The 8,104-nt window shown below is 34.3% G+C and overlaps 1 long non-coding RNA gene across 1 annotated transcript; it reads right to left on the minus strand.

The window, feature by feature from the left end:
* Nucleotides 1–5,985: 5,985 nt before the first annotated feature.
* LOC128258512 (uncharacterized) lies at nt 5,986–8,104 on the minus strand. Its single transcript, XR_008267970.1, has 3 exons — nt 7,907–8,104; nt 6,872–7,440; nt 5,986–6,370 (listed from the first exon to the last, which is right to left on the minus strand). It is a non-coding gene; the product is annotated as an uncharacterized LOC128258512 (long non-coding RNA).

Here is an 8,104-nt window from a genome sequence, read left to right on the forward strand (position 1 = left end):
GTTTCAATTTATTTGGCTTGGTTAAAATGAATTTGGGTGAATGCAGCACATGCTGCCGACAGACAGACAAATGCAGCATAAATCATCTTCAGTTTCATCTGCAGCTACAAGTTGCAGCGAAGCGTTTGCGTTCGCATACTTGCCACATGCTGCCAAATGTTGGAGAGGTTCTTTCTTCGGCCGCTCCGCCCACACAAAACATTTCCCTTTCCATTACCACCAACCGTACACTGAACAAAAAGAAGCTTACTCTGATTTCTTACTTTGAAATTCTTAGTATATGAAAATAATGTATGTAATAGGAGCTAGAAAATTATTTAAAGAGATATAATTTTATTTATTTATATTAGTTTAGAACTAATTGAAAGTTAAAGGTATTAAAAGAAAGATCAATTTAGTTAGATTTTACTAGTAATTGCATAAAGTAAGAAGGTTATTCAAAGGAGTACCAATGTATGTATTTTAATTTGAAGTAAGTATTCAATAATATAAATGTTTTTTTTATAAATGTTTTTTAGATTTAATGAAAAAACTGTTTTTTGTTACTTTCTGTATTAATGTAACTCCATTTCTTACCTTCAACATTTAAGATTGCACTGCTCTATAAAATGTGTTGAATATTCAAGAAATTATTTTTGTCGCAGTGTACGATTCAATTCTTCTACCCATTCCCAGTTCCATTTCTTGCCCCGAGTTGCAGTTGCAGTGGCTGGGCCGACACTATGCCTTTGATTTATGGGCCAGCTTCCAATATAATTATGTTGTATCCGAATCGGACGAACGATGTACGGACTAGAGCAGATATTTCAGCTATTTTCGAAACTGAAAAGTCTCTGGGAAACTGTCGCTATCCACGCATCGATCTGGGGCACCATTCGGCTGCGGTCGCTTCCATTTCATTTCATTTCATTCCATTCCATTCGATTCCATTCTATTTTAATTAAAATTTAACTTGCCAAAAAGAAGAGGAGTCCCAGAAAATGTAAATTGATTTATGGCCCCAGCCTCCGCGATGCACCAGCCCCATCGATGTTGGATTTATCCACCGAATCCGAGTGCTAGAAATATGGAAAATGGGGCTAATCTTTACGACATGTGTTGGATTAGGCAAGGAAACCTTTGGGAATTTAGATTTAAAGAGTAAAGTTTAAAATAAAAGACAAGAAAAAGTGAAAAAAGGATTTTTACTAAAATCATTTAGTATTTAATATGGTCAAGAACATGGCTTAAAATCACATGAAAACTGGAGATTAGAAATTTGAAGTAACAATTATAGTTTCTAAAACCCAAGTTAAATATATTTTTATATTTTAGTTACAAATTATTCTTATGATATTATGTAAGTAAATGCACAATACTTTATAATAACTTTACATTTAAAGATTAATTTTAGAAAACATATTCTGGTTTCTGTTTTTTATTTTAAAAACCAAAGGTAACAACTGAAATATTAGCTTAAATGATACATGTTTTTATAAGTATTTTGAAAATGTTTTACAATTTCTAACTCCAGAGTATGAATGATATTTTCAATTTTACTTGTCAATTTTTAACAAATGATTACCATGATTTAACAATTAGTTTTTTCCAAAACAAGATTTATAATGTTTATGTTAAAGAAGTGAAAATACTAATGTATCCGTAAAGTATAATACTTTATTGATGGCTTTAATTTTTGTAGCTTGAAGTTAAAATACATACATATGCAGGATGATTGATTTTTCAGTTTTAGAAGGCAGTGTTTGTTCATTAGTTTTACAGAAGCGCGCATATATATATATATATATATATATATATATGTATATATATCTCGCAAATTTGATATATGAGTGTAGAAATTAAAAACGAACATTTTTCGTTATCTCTTTGATGCCTCCACCCCCCCGTCCACCCTTCCAGTCCGATTTCCAGAATGATTGAGCATGGAGCACAAACATATATACACATACGTGCATACATATAACCGCAGCCGCGCAAAATCAACACACTAACATAACCTCACATAAATAAATCTGTCAAGTGTTGCGCATAAATATCTCGGCAACATGTTGTTATGCTTTGTTGTTGCCTGAGGATGTTGCTTCGGCCGCTTTTCGCCTTGATTTTGTTTTACTTTTTACTTCTTACTCTGTTGATGTTGTTATTGGTATTGCAATTGTTAATGCTGTTCTTGCGGATGCACAGAAAAAAAATTACAATGTCCTCAAATATGTTTTACAGTTTAGGACATATTTTTTATTTTTATTATCAAATATATATATATTTTTAATATAATAAAATACTTTATTGACTTATATTATTTTATTAAACTCGTTCTCAAAAGAAGAAATATATTTAATTAAACTAGTTTAATAATCAAAACAAGAAATAAGAAATAATTCAAAGCTTGAACATATATAAAATTAAATTACATAAAAAACTAAAAAATAAAATATAATGCATACAAGGACAAACACAAATGCAGGAAACTCTTTAAAAAATATATTAAAATGTTGTTTACTTAAGCTTTTTTTTGGGTGTGCAGCTCCTCAATTGTTGCTGTTGCTGCAATACTTGTTGTTGTTGCTGTTGCTGCTGCTGCTGTTGCTCCTTCTGTTGCTGTTGCTTTAATTAAATGCTGCAATCAACTGCGTAGCGCGATATTTCCAATGAAAAATTACGAAAAAGTGGCAAAGGCACCGAAGACATCGTTGGGGCTGGTGGCCACCGAGGGGTTAAGGGGCGGCGGCAAGGGGTTAAAATATGGGGAAGGAGCAAAGCCATTTGGCCGCGGGCTGCCCTCGTGTTTGTGCATTGAGAAAATTGTGTCCGTTGCACATTTGTTGACTTTGCCACTTGCCTGCCTGCGTGTCCCCCTTCCCCTTCATGCCCCCTTTCCCACACAACCAAAAGCCTGGGTGAATTAAATTCATAATTAATGCGTTGCATGCACGCACACACACACACACACGTTGGGGCATATATACATTTATAGTGTGTGTATATATAGCCGCTACCGTTGCCTCTCTTTGTTGCCTGACACGTTTATTAAAACTGATTTTTTCAAAATACCCTTTTTAAGGGAGATTACCGAATGGCCAAGAAAAGACTTAAAATCTCATGAAGAACGGGAGATTAAAAATTTTAAATTATTTTTTTCTTATTTCCTAAGAGTGGTTTTAAAAAACATAATTTAAACATATTTATGTGAGGTAGTGACAAATTCTTCTTACGACATTATACCTCATCATTGTATGAAATTTTTTTACCACTAGTTCTAAAAATTATATTCTGGTTTCTGTGTTTTTATTTTTCAAAAACCAACCTGTATGTATTTTTTAGTATCTTTGAAAATATTTTTACAATTTCTAAAGTCAGAAAAAATAATAATACCTTTAGTTCTAAGGGAACTCAAATAGTAGCAGTGTATTTTAAAGCATCTAGGTACAAAATCGGTGCGTTAAGGCTTGTTAGAGTAGTTCCTTATTTAAAAATAAGAAATTAATTGAACCAATTATAATAACAATACATAAACATGTTATTCATATTTTAAAAATTATGCGTTTTTATGCCTGGAATATTCATTATTCCCAGAAAGAGTTGAAATGCTTCGTTTAACCCAACTCAAATTAAAAAAAAAAATGTTTTCTTTTAGGTTTTTGTTTGACTTTATTCTGCCAAATGTGCTGCCAGGCAATTTTTGGTCTTTTGTTGGTGATTTGTGTGATTGTGTACGGCTTGCCTTGCTCCTTCACTTTTCGCATTTTTATAACGAATTTTGATTTTATGCCAAAAGCACGCAATTAGAATTTATTTCTTGTTCATTTTGCCTTGCCGTTGTTGTTCGCATTTATCCATTATGCGTGTTTTGCCTTCTTGCAGCGGCACGCAATTTTGTTTTTCAAACAGAAACCAAAAAAAGAAACTTAAATAAAATAACACGAAGAGGAAAATATGGAAAGAGGAGAATGACTGAGCGTTTCCCCGCATGAGAAAAACTAAACATGTCTACTCACTCACCCACGAGAACAATTCGGAAAATACGCACCCGGAAAATGAAGAAGGTGAGGAGAATGTCACCGATTAGGTGTAATTTGTATTTAATGAGTCATTAAAACAATTTAAGTATCAATCATTTTAATTTGGATGCCTTATCAGCAAGTGTCATCAGGTGACGAAATTAATCAAATTTCATATCAAATGTGTCAGCACAAAATTGTTTTCCAAATTAAGAATGTGCCAACTTTTATATTTTTGGGAGGTTCTCTATTATATTAACATTTTTCCTTGTCATATTAATAAAGTAATAAAGTAATAAAAAACCATTATTATTCTTTATCTTACAATTCCACTCTAAAGAATTTATAAGATCACTAATAAGATGCTAATTAAGATCATATAAAACTGAAGACTTTATGATTTATTTTCAAACACATTTTTTTTCTTGGTAATCGTTGCATTAAATTATTTATTAAGTATAATTGAAAATAATTGCAACAATTAGGGATGAACCACTTGCTTGGCCATATTCAAATAAATTTCTTTTAAAATCCACCGACAGAATCGTAATAAACATGCTTTAATTAAAGATTGCAGTAGCCTCTTGATTTATTCATAGATTCAGCTTTTCATTCTCAGTCCGGTGGCCAACTTTATTAATTGCCTTCGCTTTTTTCTGTTTTATATTCCATTTTTATTATTTCTTTTCTTTGAGCTTTTTAGTTTTAAACTCGCCATGGAAAAAGGTGTACGCAATTATTTATTTGCATAAGGAAAAACCTGCAAACGGTAAAATGGCACGTAAAAATGTATTTAATTATAATTATTGCGCTTCTATTTGCCCTGCCTCCACATTTCTCGCTACTGTTCCATGGCTGCTTATATTGTGTTTTTTTTTTATTGCCGGCCGTTTGGGAAAATTATAGTAAATATAAATAATAAAACACGGGGCCAGAGGCGAATGATAAAGTGCATTAAAATGCACGCAATGGGGATGTGCTGCGGTGGGAGGAGGCGTCCCTGCCACGCCTCCGAAACCCGCAATTAAATTGCATGGCACGCAACAGGACGCACGACTCGATAAAATGTTTTTTTTTTTTATTTTCACTATTTTTTTGCTAGCCTTTTCTATGGCAAAATGCGATCCTGGCAGTGGTGGACACTGGGCTACCATCCGCTTATTATCGCGGCTAAATTATTCAGTAGCCCGACAGCCGGACAGGAGCTCCAGGTACGAGTTTCTGCAAATGGCCAGCCGGAGGGCGGAGGGCGGAGGACGACCATAAATTTGCCTGCACTCCGGAACCTTCTGGGCGGAAAAGACCAAGTGCTCTAATGACTGCGGCTAGAGAGGCGTCTAATGAAATCCCATAAAGCGTCCGGCACCCGCAATTATTGCTACCCAATCTAAATGATAAATAAATAGTTATTACGATTTTTATAAGCAGTATAAATAAATTATTTAAGGTCCGAATTTACAATTTTTTAAAATACTGAAAAAGTATTTTATTTGATATTTTCTTCAACGTAGAAACTATAAACTAAAATTGTATTTTTTCTTTGCCTAAGAAATAAATGTTTTTTTTAAGATTCAAAAAGGAATCTTTGTTAAATTGAATGTCACACCAAAACCAATGACATATTTTATATTTTAGGAAACATGGAACTTATGTATTTTCAGAAACAATTTTCTTATTAATACCGTACAAGATTAATTTTGGGAACACTTTTTCTAAATATACCTTAAAAAGTAACTGATCATTAAAAATATTTTGTATTGTAAGGAATTGAATTTAATTATAGCTTAAGATTATCTAAGCTTAATAAATACTACTTAATCAGAAATTTGTTCAGCATTTCAAAGAAAATGTGTTTTTAATAGAACTATTATTGTATCAGACTTTATTATCATATTTCTAACAACTTACTTTTATCACTGTCTTAAAAAAAAATAATGAGAATTAAATTGAATTAAAAAAATAATGAGGCCTTTATAATAATACCTTATAAAAATCACTGCTCGCCTTCAGAAGTGATCAAATTCAGATGCACGACTACGATCCATTAATAGATAGGACCCTGCAGTTTTCAGCTCTATAACTGCTGATCGCAGCATCGCAGCGCATAAAGTTGTACCATTGAAGTTCACGTTTTATGGCCCATTTTAGAACAGCGAATAGATACAAAAGAGACTGATCGTCATGTTGCGATACACAAAGTAGTTTACCCATTTAATAGGTCAGCTCTTGGCGGTGGAGAAAGGCAGGCCAAGCCGGCTAACAAATGTGCCCCATCGCCATTGTCCCGGATGCATAAGTGTGTTCTTTTTTCCCATCTACGAGTGTGTGTGCATCCACAGCTGGGGTAAAAATAATAGTACAGATGAGGCCCTCTGAAAAATTACAACATTTCATATACAGTTTGGCGAATGGGTTTCTAGAAATGGTAAAGCTGGATAATTCCTAAATAATAAAAAAGAGTTTTTTTTTTCAGTTTAGATAGGTAAGCATGCCAAAAAAGTATTCAGGAAAAAGGAAAAAAATTTTAATAAAAAATTCAAAGAACTGCAAAAACATGACATTTAATTTATAGTTCATTTTGATTATTATGATTAGGAAAAAAAAATCGTTACTTCGAACTTTTCTTTACTACTGTCTGTCTGTCTCCTGTTTATCAAAATCAGAATAATTGGAAAAAAATATATATCTCTATTCAGCCTTTTTTAAAATTAATACAATTTAAAAACAAAATAAATCATATTCTTAGTTACAAATAAAAGACCGAAATAAGATGGTATTTGGGTTCTGTTTGTCAGATCTCATTTTTTGGTTGCTATTACTCTGGCTGAGATTGTATCTTGTAGAGTGCATATATATATACAAGTAGAGTATACCTGAAGAGCGGAGATCTTTGGCCCGACGACACCCGCTGAGTCAACACGAATCCGCTGGAACAGTAGCCGGCGCAGATGGGGAGCGTAGGCCGGGGCTGTAGCTGTCTGAAGTTGGGTTCCAGGTTCAGGTCTGTCCGATCTGTCCCCAGTTTGAGTCCCCCATCCACGGATCCCCGTGCTCCATACCCCATACCCCATAACCATTTCCAAAGCCCAGTCCCCAGTCCCCATCACCGTTCAGCGCATGTCATGTCTCGTATCTTTTGTGCTAATCGTAAATAACTGTCGAAATTTTTTGCTACTGTATGTGATTTGCACATGGCATGAGGATGAAAAGGAGTTGCGAACTCATTCCACTCCACTTCACCTCAGCCGCCCCGCGTCCCACAGTGCGGATGGATTCGCTTCTTGTATGCTGCGATGCTGCGCCTTAAATGCGATCCTCTGCTGTTTGTGCTGTCGCTGTTTGGAGTTGCTGTTGTTATCTCTGACGTTGGCAATCGGTGCCAATGCACTGTGGGCGAGTTTCAGGGTTTTACACTCATAAATAATTCACCAAGAGCCGAAACCTAAACAGAATTTCACATGGAATACAATTATTCGCAGTTTTCTTTTACGAGCTTTAGTATAAAATCCCTAAATAGTTAGAACCATACAAACGAACTTGATTTTCTCATAACTTTGAAACTGTTTCTTAGAAATTCTTATAAATTAAAAAAAAAATTAGATATATTTTAATTAGCTGTAGTAAGTTCCAATGAATGTTAAGGAATTAAAGCCAAATCAAAGATATATTTTGTTCCATAATCTTCTCGGAACACAAAAGTCTTTTCCATGTATTCTCTTTTCCTTGCATTCATTGTATTATAGTGGGATATATTTCTAGCACCCACATATTACTTAAGCTTAATCCGCTGCATGTATATTTTTGACAGCGCACTTCGTCGACCTAATCCACTGTGATTCACCGAGGATGGGGAAACGGACCAAAGACTGGTCGGATGGCTGGCTGTTAAGGCCTCTTTATATGCGCACCTTAAAAAACAACAACAAGATGGTTAATGCTGTTTTCTGATTTTTTTTTTGTTTTTGATTTTTTTGCACTGCCTCAGGAACGGGGCACACTTATTGCCACGCAGTCGAAGATACAACACACACTGTCACCCAGAGATACAGATACAGATGCAGGGGACATAGGCTTGAAACCGGAGTTGGAGCTGCGATTCGAGTTGG

The sequence above is a fragment of the Drosophila gunungcola genome, assembly GCF_025200985.1.
Source record: "Drosophila gunungcola strain Sukarami chromosome 3L unlocalized genomic scaffold, Dgunungcola_SK_2 000003F, whole genome shotgun sequence".
NCBI lineage: Eukaryota > Metazoa > Arthropoda > Insecta > Diptera > Drosophilidae > Drosophila > Drosophila gunungcola.